At 40.2% G+C, this 11,453-nt stretch overlaps 2 non-coding genes across 2 annotated transcripts; one reads left to right on the top strand and one right to left on the bottom strand.

Annotated features, from left to right (window-relative positions):
• Nucleotides 1-760: 760 nt before the first annotated feature.
• On the bottom strand, nucleotides 761-864 carry LOC130937581 (small nucleolar RNA R71). Its single transcript, XR_009068794.1, has one exon. It is a non-coding gene; the product is annotated as a small nucleolar RNA R71 (small nucleolar RNA).
• A 10,221-nt stretch (nucleotides 865-11,085) lies between these two features.
• LOC130937571 (small nucleolar RNA R71) lies at nucleotides 11,086-11,193 on the top strand. Its single transcript, XR_009068784.1, has one exon. It is a non-coding gene; the product is annotated as a small nucleolar RNA R71 (small nucleolar RNA).
• The last annotated feature ends 260 nt before the right edge of the window (nucleotides 11,194-11,453 follow it).

Raw genomic sequence — 11,453 nt, 5'->3', positions numbered from 1 at the left:
TTTAGAACCCTTTTCAAAAACCTTTTTCATATAGTTTATTTTTGGCATCCTCAGCTTTTTGTTTGAGTCACAGTGTTGTTGATGTTCTTGTTGAGTCTTGCATTTCTTTGAGTCCTATTTTCTAAAAATTTTCAAAAAAATATTTTCTTTGTTTAAATCTTGTTTCAATTTTTAAGTTTAGTGTCTTGTTTATTTTATTGTGTTTTTCGAAAATTTTGTTTTAGTTTTCTAAAAATTTTAAGTTTAGTGTTCTTATTATGTTCTTGTATTCTTTGAGTCTTTAAATTTTGTTCTTGGCGTTCTTGTTAGTATTCAAGGTGTTCTTGAGTCTGTATGTGTCTTGATCTTAACAAGAAGACATGCCGAACCCAATAACAATGGTGGAGGCGCAAGGAGGATGCTTGGTGATTATACTACACCTACTTCCAACTTTTATGGAAGAAACATCTCAATCCCTGCCATTGGAGCAAACAATTTTGAGCTGAAGCCTCAACTAGTTGCTCTAATGCAACAAAACTGCAAGTTTCATGGACTCCCATCAGAAGATCCCTATCAGTTTTTAACTGAGTTCTTGCAGATCTGTGATACTGTTAAGACTAATGGAGTAGATCCTGAAGTCTACAGGCTCATGCTTTTCCCTTTTGCTGTAATAGACAGAGCTAGGACATGGTTGGACTCACAACCTAAAGATAGCCTGGACTCTTGGGATAAGTTGGTCATGGCCTTCTTGGCCAAGTTCTTTCCTCCTCAAAAGCTGAGCAAGCTTAGAATGGATGTTCAGACCTTCAAGCAAAAAGATGGTGAATCCCTCTATGAAGCTTGGGAAAGATACAAGCAGTTGACCAAAAAGTGTCCTTTTGGGATGCTTTCAAAGTGGACCATTTTAGATATATTCTATGATGGTCTATCTGAGCTTTCTAAGATGTCACTGGATCATTCTGCAGGTGGATCCATTCACCTAAAGAAAATACCTGCAGAAGCTCAAGAACTCATTGACATGGTTGCAAATAACCAATTCATGTACACCTCTAAGAGAAATCCTGTGAGTAATGGGACGCCTCAGAGGAAGGGAGTTCTTGAAATTGATGCTCTGAATGCCATATTGGCTCAGAATAAAATGTTGACTCAATAAGTCAACATGATTTCTCAGAGTCTGAATGGATGGCAAAATGCATCCAACAGTACTAAAGAGGCATCTTCTGAAGAAGAAGCTTATGATCCTGAGAACCCTACAATGGCAAAGGTGAATTACATGGGTGAACCCTATGGGAACACCTATAATTCCTCATGGAGAAATCATCCAAATTTCTCATGGAATGATCAATAAAAGCCCCAACAAGGCTTTAATAATGGTAGAAGAAACAGGTTTAGCAATAGCAAGCCTTTTCCATCATCTTCTCATCAACAGACAGAGAATTCTGAGCAGAGCCCCTCTAGCTTAGCAAATATAGTCTCTGATCTATTTAAGGCCACTTTAAGTTTCATGAATGAAACAAGGTCCTCCATTAGAAATTTGGAGGCACAAGTGGGTCAGTTGAGTAAGAAAATCACTGAAACTCCTCCTAGTACTCTCCCAAGCAATACAGAAGAGAATCCAAAAAGAGAGTGCAAGGCCATTGATATAATCAAAATGGCCGAATCCAAAGAGGAAGGGGAGGACGTGAATCCCAATGAGGAAGACCTCATGGGACGTCCTCCAGACAGAAAGGAGTTCCCTATTGAGGACCTAAGGGAATCTGAGGCTCATATAGAGACCATAGAGATTCCATTAAACTTCCTTCTGCCATTCATGAGCTCTGAGAACTATTCTTCCTCTGAAGAAGATGAAGATGTAACTGAAGAGCAAGTTACTCAATATCTAGGAGCCATCATGAAGCTGAATGCCAAGTTGTTTGGTAATGAGACTTGGGAAGATGAATCTCCCTTGCTCATTAGTGAACTAAATACATGGGTTCAGCAAACTCTACCTCAAAAGAAACAAGATCCTGGTAAATTCTTAATATCCTGTTCCATAGGCACCATGACCTTTGAGAAGGCTCTGTGTGACCTGGGGTCAGGTATAAATCTTACGTCACTCTCTGTAATGGAGAAGCTGGGGATCTTTGAGGTACAAGCTGTAAGAATATCATTAGAGATGGCAGACAAGTCAATAAAATATGCTTATGGATTGGTAGAGGACGTGTTGGTAAAGGTTAAAGGCCTTTACATCCCTGCTGATTTCATAATCTTAGACACTGGGAAGGATGAGGATGAATGCATCATCCTTGGAAGACCCTTCCTAGCCACAGCAGGAGTTGTGATTGATGTTGACAGAGGAGAGTTACCTTCAATTGTATGGGGGCTACCTTGTGTTTAAAGCTCAAGGATCTTCCTCTACAACCATGGAAAAGAGGCATGATAAGTTTCTCTCAATACAGAGTCAAACAAAGCCCCCACAGTCAAACTCTAAGTTTGGTGTTGGGAGGCCACAACTAAACCCTAAGTTTGGTGTTGAACCCCCACATTCAAACTCTAAGTATGGTGTTGGGAGGTCCCAACAATGCTCTGAACATCTGTGAAGCTCCATAAGAGCTCACTGTCAAGCTATTGACATTAAAGAAGTGCTTATTGGGAGGCAACCCAATTTTTATTTATCTATATTTCTATTGTTCTTTTATGTTTTATTAGGTTTATGATCATGTGGAGTCACAAAACAATTGCAAAAATTAAAAACAGAATCAAAAATAGTAGAAGAAATAGCACACCCTGGAGGAAGAGCTTACTGGCGTTTAAACGCCAGTAAGGAGCATCTGGCTGGCGTTTAACACCAGAACAAAGCATGAAGCTAGCATTGAATGCCAGAAATAAGCAGCAGTCTGGCGTTTAAACGCCAGGATTGCACCCTGAGGAAAGCTGGCGTTAAGCGCCAGAAACAAGCAACAAAGTGGCGTTTAATGCCAGAAACAAGCATAGAGCTGGCGTTTAACGCCAGAAATAGGCATCAGTCTGGCGTTAAACGCCAGGATTGCATATAGAGGGCATTTTCACGCCTAAAGGGTGCAGGGATGAGAAATCCTTGACATCTCAGGATCTGTGGACCCCACAGGATCACCTCAGGATCTGTGGACCCCACAGGATCCCCACCTACCTTCTCCCTCTCTCTCACACCTTTTCATAACACTCTTTCCTGAACATCATTCACCAATCACCTCAATCATTCTTCCGCATCATCTCTTCACCATTCACATCCATCCTCTCTTCCCTATAAACCCCACCTACCTTCAAATTCAAAATCTCTTTCCCACCCAAACCCACCCTACATGATCGAACCATAAACCCCTCTCCCTCCACTATAATTAATCCCTCCATCCTTCTTCATTTTCACACATCACTACTCTCTCTTCTCCCCCTTGGCTGAAACCTACACCTCTCTCCCTCTCCTCCATATCTTCTTCTTCTTCTTCTATTCTTTCTTCTTTTCCTCGAGGGCGATCAACATTCTAAGTTTGGTATGGTAAAAGCATAGCTTTTTTGTTTTTCCATAACCATTGATGGCACCTAAGGCCAGAGAAACCTCAAGAAAGAGGAAAAGAAAGGCAATTGCTTCCACCTCTGAGTCATGGGAGATGGAGAGATTCATCTCAAAAGCCTATCAAGACCACTTCTATGAAGTTGTGGCCAAGAAGAAGGTGATCCCTGAGGTCCTTTTCATGCTCAAGAAAAATGAGTATCCGGAGATTCGACATGAGATCCAAAGAAGAGGTTGGGAAGTTCTTACCAACCCCATTCAACAAGTCAAAATCTTAATGGTTCAAGATTTCTATGCCAATGCATGGATCACTAGGAACCATGATCAAAGTATGAACCCGAATCCAAAGAATTATCTTACAATGGTTCGGGGGAAATTCTTAGATTTCAGTCTGGAAAATGTAAGGTTGGCATTCAACTTGCCTATGATGCAAGAAGATGCACGCCCCTACACTAGAAGTGTCAACTTTGATCAAAGGTTGGACCAAGTCCTCATGAACATATGTGTGGAAGGAGCTCAATGGAAAAGAGACTCAAAAGGCAGGCCGGTTCAATTGAGAAGACTAGACCTTAAGCCTGTGGCTAGATGATGGTTGGAGTTCATCCAACGCTCTATCATCTCCACTAGCAACCGATCCGAAGTAACTATGGATCGGGCCATCATGATCCATAGCATCATGATTGGAGAGAAAGTAGAAGTTCATGAAGTCATCTATCTAGAACTCTACAAAGTAGCCGAAAAGCCCTCCACCTTGGCAAGGCTAGCTTTTCCTCATCTCATTTGCCATCTATGCTACTTAGCTAGAGTTGTCATAGAAGGAGACATCCTCATTGAAGAGTACAAGCCCATCACTAAGAAAAGGATGGAGCAAATAAGAGAGTCCATTCATGGATCTCAAGAGATGTATGAGGAAGCTCATCATCAAGAAATCCCTGAGATGCCTCAAGGGATGTATTTTCCTTTAAACAACTATTGGGAACAACTCAACACTTCTCTAGAAGGATTGAGTCATGACATGAACTAATTAAGGGTGGAACACTAAGAGCACTCCATCATTCTCAATGAGATTAGAGAAGATCAAAGAGCTATGAGGGAGGAGCAACAAAGGCAAGGAAGAGACATAGAGGAGCTCAAGAACACCATTGGTCCTTCAAGAAGAAGGCGCCACCCTCACTAAGGTGGACTCATTCTTTAACTTCCTTGTTCTTATCTCTCTGTTTTTCAAATTTATGCTTTATGTTTGCCTAGTTTGTGTCTTTAGTACACGATCATTAGTGTCTAGTGTCTATGTCTTAAGAATATGAATAATTCCATGAATCCTTCACCTTTCTTAAATAAAAAATGTTTCTAATAAAAAAGAACAAGAACTACATGAGTTTCGAATTCATCCTTGAAATTAGTTTAATTATATTGATGTGGTGACAACACTTTTTGTTTTCTGAATGAATGTTTGAACAGTGCATATTTTTGATCTTGTTGTTTATGAATGTTAAAATTGTTGGCTCTTGAAAGAATGATGAAAAAGAGAAATGTTTTTGATGATCTGAAAAATCAAAAAAATTGATTCTTGAAGAAAAAGCAGTGAAGAACAAAGCTTGCAAAAAAAATTGGCAAAAAAAATATATAAAAGAAAAAGAAAAAGCAAGCAGAAAAAGCCAATAGCCCATAAAACAAAAAGGCAAGGGTAAAAAAGATCCAAGGCTTTGAGCATTAATGGATAGAAGGGCCCAAGGAAATAAAATCCAGGTCTAAGCGGCTAAATCAAGATGTCCCTAACCATGTGCTTGTGGCATGAAGGTCCAAGTGAAAAGCTTGAGACTGAGTGGTTAAAGTCGTGATCCAAAGCAAAAAGAGTGTGCTGAAGAGCTCTGGACACCTCTAACTGGGGACTTTAGCAAAGCTGAGTCACAATCTAAAAAGGTTCACCCAATCATGTGTCTGTGGCATTTATGTATCCGGTGGTAATACTGGAAAACAAAGTGCTTAGGGCCACGGCCAAGACTCATAAAAGTAGCTGTGTTCAAGAATCAACATACTTAACTAGGATAATCAATAACACTATCTGAACTCTGAGTTCCTATGGATGCCAATCATTCTAAACTTCAAAGGATAAAGTGAGATGCAAAAACTGTTCAAAAGCAAAAAGCTACAAGTCCCGCTCATCTAATTAGAACTAATATTCATTGATAATTTGAGATTTGTAGTATATTCTCTTCTTTTTATCCTATTTGATTTTCAGTTGCTTGGGGACAAGCAACAATTTAAGATTGGTGTTGTGATGAGCGGATAATTTATACGCTTTTTGGCATTGTTTTTAGGTAGTTTTTAGTAGGATCTAGCTACTTTTAGGGATGTTTTTATTAGTTTTTATGAAAAATTCATATTTTTGGACTTTACTATGAGTTTTTGTGTTTTTATATGATTTCAGGTATTTTCTGGCTAAAATTGAGGGACCTGAGCAAAAATCTGATAGGAGGTTGAGAAAGGACTACTGATGCTGTTGGATTCTGACCTCCCTGCACTAGAAATGGATTTTCTGGAGCTACAAAACTCCAAATGGCGCGTTTTTAACTGCGTTGAAAAGTAGACATCTAGGGCTTTCCAGCAATATATAATAGTTTATACTTTGTTCGTGTTTAGATGACGCAAACTGGCATTCAACGCCAGTTCCATGCTGCATTCTCGAGTAAAACGCCAGAAACACGTCACAAACCAGAGTTAAACGCCGAAAACACGTTACAACTTGGCGTTTAACCCCAAGAGAAGTCTCTGCACGTGTAAAGCTCAAGCTCAGCCCAAGCACACACCAAAGTGAGCCCCGGAAGTGGATTTCTGCACTTAGACTTATTTCTGTAAATCCTAGTAGCTAGTCTAGTATAAATAGGACTTTTTACTATTGTGTGTCAATCTTGGTATCTATCTTTGGACGTTTAGTTCTTAGACTTTGGGGGCTGGCCATTCTGCCATGCCTGGACCTTTATCACTTATGTATTTTCAACGGAGGAGTTCTGCTGTTCCTCGAGTATTAATGCAATTACTATTATTCTTCTATTCAATTCAGCTTATTCTTATTCTAAGATATCCGTTACACTTCAACATGATGAATGTGATGATTCGTGACACTCATCATCTTTCTCACCTATGAACGTGTGCCTGACAACTACTTCCGTTCTACCTTAGATCGAGCGCGTATCTCTTAGCCTCCATTCCGAAAGATCGGAGTCTTCGTGGTATAAGCTAGAATTATTGGTGGCCATTCCTAAGATCCGGAAAGGCTAAACCTTGTCTGTGGTATTCCAAGTAAGATCTGAGGTGGGATGACTGTGACAAGCTTCAAACTCGCGAGTGTTGGGCATAGTGACAGACACAAAAGAATCAATGGATTCTATTCCAACATGATCGAGAACCGACAGATGATTAGCCGTGCTGTGACAGATCATTTGGACCATTTTCACTGAGAGGATGGAAAGTAGCCATTGACAACGGTGACGCCCTACATACAGCTTGCCATAGAAAGGAGTAAGAATGATTGGATGAAAGCAGTAGAAAAGCAGAGATTCAGAAGGAACAAAGCATATCCATACACTTATCTGAAATTCCCACCAATGATTTACATAAGTATCTCTATCTCTATTTTATGCTTTATTTATCTTTATTTTTGAAAACCATTATAACCATTTGAATTTGCCTAACTGAGATTTACAAGATGACCATAGCTTACTTCATACCGACAATCTCCGTGGGATCGACCCTTATTCACGTAAGGTTTATTACTTGGACAACACAGTACACTTGCTGGTTAGTTGTGCGAAGTTGTGACCAAAAACTTGTTGCACGAAATTGTGATCATCAACAATGGTGCCAAAGACTTGGAGCTCTCAAACGTGAATCACACTTTGTCACAACTAACCAGCAAGTGCATTGGGTCATCCAAGTTGTAAACCTTACGTGAGTAAGGGTCGATCCCACAGAGATTGTTGGTATGAAGCAAGCTATGGTCATCTTGTAAATCTCAGTTAGGCGAATTCAAATGGTTATAATAGTTTTCGAATATAAAGATAAATAAAGCATAAAATAGAGATAGAGATACTTATGTAAATCATTTGTGGGAATTTCAGATAAGTGTATGAGATGCTTTATTCCTTCTGAGTCTCTGCTTTCATCCAATCATTCTTACTCCTTTCTATGGCAAGCTGTATGTAGGGCGTCACCGTTGTCAATGGCTACTTCCCATCCTCTCAATGAAAATGGTCCAAATGCTCTGTCACAGCACGGCTAATCATCTGTCGGTTCTCGATCATGTTGGAATAGAATCCAGTGATTCTGTTGCATCCGTCACTACGCCCAACATTCGCGAGTTTGAAGCTCGTCACAGTCATCCCATCTCAGATCCTACTCGGAATACCACAGACAAGGTTTAGACTTTCCAGATCTTAGGAATGGCCGCCAATAATTCTAGCTTATACCACGAAGACTCCGATCTTTCGGAATGGAGACAAAAAGATACGCGCTCGATCTAAGGTAGAACGGAAGTGGTTGTCAGGCACGCATTCATAAGTGAGAATGATGATGAGTGTCACGGATCATCACATTCATCATGTTGAAGTACAGCGAATATCTTAGAATAAGAATAAGATCAAATGAATAGAAGAATAATAGTAATTGCATTAATACTTGAGGAACAGCAGAGCTCCACACCTTAATCTATGGTGTGTAGAAACTCTACCGCTGAAAATACATAAGCGATAGAAGTCCAGGCATGGCCATGAGGCCACCCTCCAAAGCCTAAGAACTAAACGTCCAAAGATAGATACCAAGATGTCTAATACAATAGTAAAAAGTTCTATTTATACTAAACAAGTTACTAGGGTTTACATAAATAAGTCTTAGTGCAAAAATCCACTTCCGGGGCCCACTTTGGTGTGTGCTTGGGCTGAGCTTGAGCTTTACATGTGCAGAGGCTTCTCTTGGGGTTAAACGCCATGTTGTAACGTGTTTTTGGCGTTTAACTCTAGTTTGTGACGTGTTTCTGGCGTTTTACTCCAGAATACAGCATGGAACTGGCGTTGAACGCCAGTTTATGGACTATTATAAATTGCTGGAAAGCCCTGGATGTTTACTTTCCAACACAATTGAAAGCATGTCATTTGGAGTTCTGTATCTCCAGAAAATCCATTTCGAGTACAGGGAGGTCAGAATCCAACAACATCAGCAGTCCTTTTTCAGCCTGACTAAGATTTTTGCTTAGGTCCCTCAATTTCAGCCAGAAAATTCCTGAAATCACAGAAAACACACAAACTCATAGTAAAGTCCAGAAATGTAAATTTTGCATAAAAACTAATAAAAACATCCCTAAAAGTAGCTAGATCCTACTAAAAACTATCTAAAAACAATGCCAAAAAGCGTATAAATTATCCGCTCATCACATTACAGATCTTGAGGTGTAAAGGATTTCTCATCCCTGCACCTTTTAGGCGTGTAAAATGCCCTCTGTATGCAATCCTGGCATTTAACGCCAAGCTGTAGCTTGTTTCTGGCGTTAACCGCCCAAATGTAGCCTGTTTCTGGTGTTTAACGCCAGCCTGATGCTTGTTTCTGGCGTTAAACGCCAGCTTAGTGCTTGTTTCTGGCGTTAAACGCCAGACAGATGCTTGTTTCTGGCGTTTAAATGCCAGACAACTCTTCCTCCATGGTGTGCTTTTTCTTCTGCTGTTTTTGATTCTGTTTTTAATTTTGCAATTATTTTGTGACTCCACATGATCATAAACCTAATAAAACATAAAAGAACAATAGAAATGTAGATAAATAAATAAAAAATTGGGTTGCCTCCCAATAAGCGCTTTTTTAATGTCAATAGCTTGACAGTGAGCTCTCATGGAGCTTCACAAATGTTCAGAGCATGATGAGGGCCTCCCAACACCAAACTTAGATTATGAATGTGGGGGCTTCTCAACACCAAACTTAGAGTTTGGTTGTGGCCTCCCTACACCAAACTTAGAGTTTGATTGTGGGGGCTTTGTTTGACTCTGTATTGGGAGAAGCTTTTCATGCTTCCTCTCCATGGTTGCAGAGGAAGATCCTTGAGCTTTAAACACAAGGTAGTCCCCATTCAATTGAAAGAGTAGCTCTCTTCTATCAACATCAATCACAGCTCCTGTTGTGGCTAGGAATGGTCTTGGAAGGATGATGCATTCATCCTCATCCTTCCCAGTGTCTAGGATTATGAAATCAGCAGGGATGTAAAGGCCTTTAACCTTCACTAACACATCCTCTACCAATCCATAAGCTTGTTTTATTGACTTGTCTGCCATCTCTAATGAGATTCTTGCAGCTTGTACCTCAAAGATCCCCAGTTTCTCCATTACAGAGAGTGGCATAAGATTTATACCTGACCCTAGGTCACACAAAGCTCTCTCAAAGGTCATGGTGCCTATGGTACAGGGTATTAAAAATTTACCAGGGTCTTGTTTCTTTTGAGGTAGAGTTTGCTGAACCCATGTATTTAGTTCACTAATGAACAAGGGAGGTTCATCTTCCCAAGTCTCATTACCAAAGAACTTGGCATTCAGCTTCATGATGGCTCATAGATATTGAGCAACTTACTCTTCAGTTACATCTTCATCCTCTTCAGAAGAAGAATAGTTCTCAAAGCTCATGAATGGTAGAAGGAAGTTTAATAGAATCTCTATGGTCTCTATATGAGCCTCAGATTCCTTTAGGTCCTCAATAGGGAACTCCTTTCTGTCTGGAGGACGCCCCATGAGGTCTTCCTCATTGGGATTCACGTCCTCCGCTTCCTCTTTGGATTTGGCCATTTTGATTATATCAATGGCCTTGCACTCTCTTTTTGGATTCTCTTATGTATTTCTTGGGAGAGTACTAGGAGGAGTTTCAGTGATTTTCTTACTCAGCTGACCCTCTTGTGCCTCCAAGTTTCTAATGGAGGACCTTGTTTCATTCATGAAACTTAAAGTGGCCTTAGATAGATCAGAGACTATGTTTGCTAAGCTAGAGGAACTCTGCTCAGAATTCTCTATCTGTTGCTGAGAAGATGATGGAAAAGGCTTGCTATTGCTAAACCTGTTTCTTCCACCATTATTAAAACCTTGTTGAGGCTTTTGTTGATCCTTCTATGAGAAATTTGGATGATTTCTCCATGAGGGATTATAGGTGTTTCCATAGGCTTCACTCATGTAATTCACCTCTGCCATTGCAAGGTTCTCAGGATTATAGGTTTCTTCTTCAGAAGATGCCTCTTTAGTATTGTTGGATGCATTTTGCAATTCATTCAGACTCTGAGATATCATATTGACTTGTTGGGACAATATTTTGTTCTGGGCCAGTATGGCATTCAGAGCATCAATTTCAAGAACTCCCTTCTTCTGAGGCGTCTCATTCCTCACAAGATTCCTCTCAGAGGTGTACATGAATTGGTTATTTGCAACCATGTCAATGAGTTCTTGAGCTTCTACAGGCGTTTTCTTTAGGTGAATGGATCCACCTGCAGAATAGTCCAGTGACATCATAGAGAACTCAGATAGACCATCATAGAATATATCCAAAATGGTCCACTCTGAAAGCATGTCAGAAGGACACTTTTTGGTCAACTGCTTGTATCGTTCCCAAGCTTCATAGAGGGATTCACCATCTTTTTGCCTGAAGGTCTGAACATTCACTCTAAGCTTGCTCAGCTTTTGAGGAGGAAAGAACTTGGCCAAGAAGGCCGTGACCAGCTTATCCCAAGAGTCCAGGCTATCTTTAGGTTGTGAGTCCAACCATGTTCTAGCTCTGTCTCTTACAGCAAAAGGGAAAAGTATGAGCCTGTAGACTTCAGGATCTACTCCATTAGTCTTAACAGTATCACAGATCTGCAAGAATTCAGTTAAGAACTGAAAAGGATCTTCTGATGGAAGTCCACGAAACTTGCAGTTCTGTTGCATTAGGG

Source organism: Arachis stenosperma, chromosome 6 (genome assembly GCF_014773155.1).
Source record: "Arachis stenosperma cultivar V10309 chromosome 6, arast.V10309.gnm1.PFL2, whole genome shotgun sequence".
Taxonomy (NCBI): Eukaryota; Viridiplantae; Streptophyta; class Magnoliopsida; order Fabales; family Fabaceae; genus Arachis; species Arachis stenosperma.
This window is presented reverse-complemented; position numbering and strand designations above follow the sequence as displayed.